Here is a 218-nt window from a genome sequence, read left to right as displayed (position 1 = left end):
TAAATACCTAGGAGTGACAATCAACAACATGAAAGACTGCTTCAGAGAACAGATAAAAAGGGCCAAATTAAAGCAAAGCAGATGGCAAATATGGCTAATGCAGTCATCAATAAAAGCTGTAGCAGGGTAAAAATACGAAAATTGTATTAGAAAGGATTAGCGATGCCATCCTTCATGTATGCCATGGAAGTCATAAAACTTGACAAGAAAATCATAAA

The sequence above is a fragment of the Macrobrachium nipponense genome, chromosome 7 (genome assembly GCF_015104395.2).
Source record: "Macrobrachium nipponense isolate FS-2020 chromosome 7, ASM1510439v2, whole genome shotgun sequence".
NCBI lineage: Eukaryota > Metazoa > Arthropoda > Malacostraca > Decapoda > Palaemonidae > Macrobrachium > Macrobrachium nipponense.
This window is presented reverse-complemented; position numbering follows the sequence as displayed.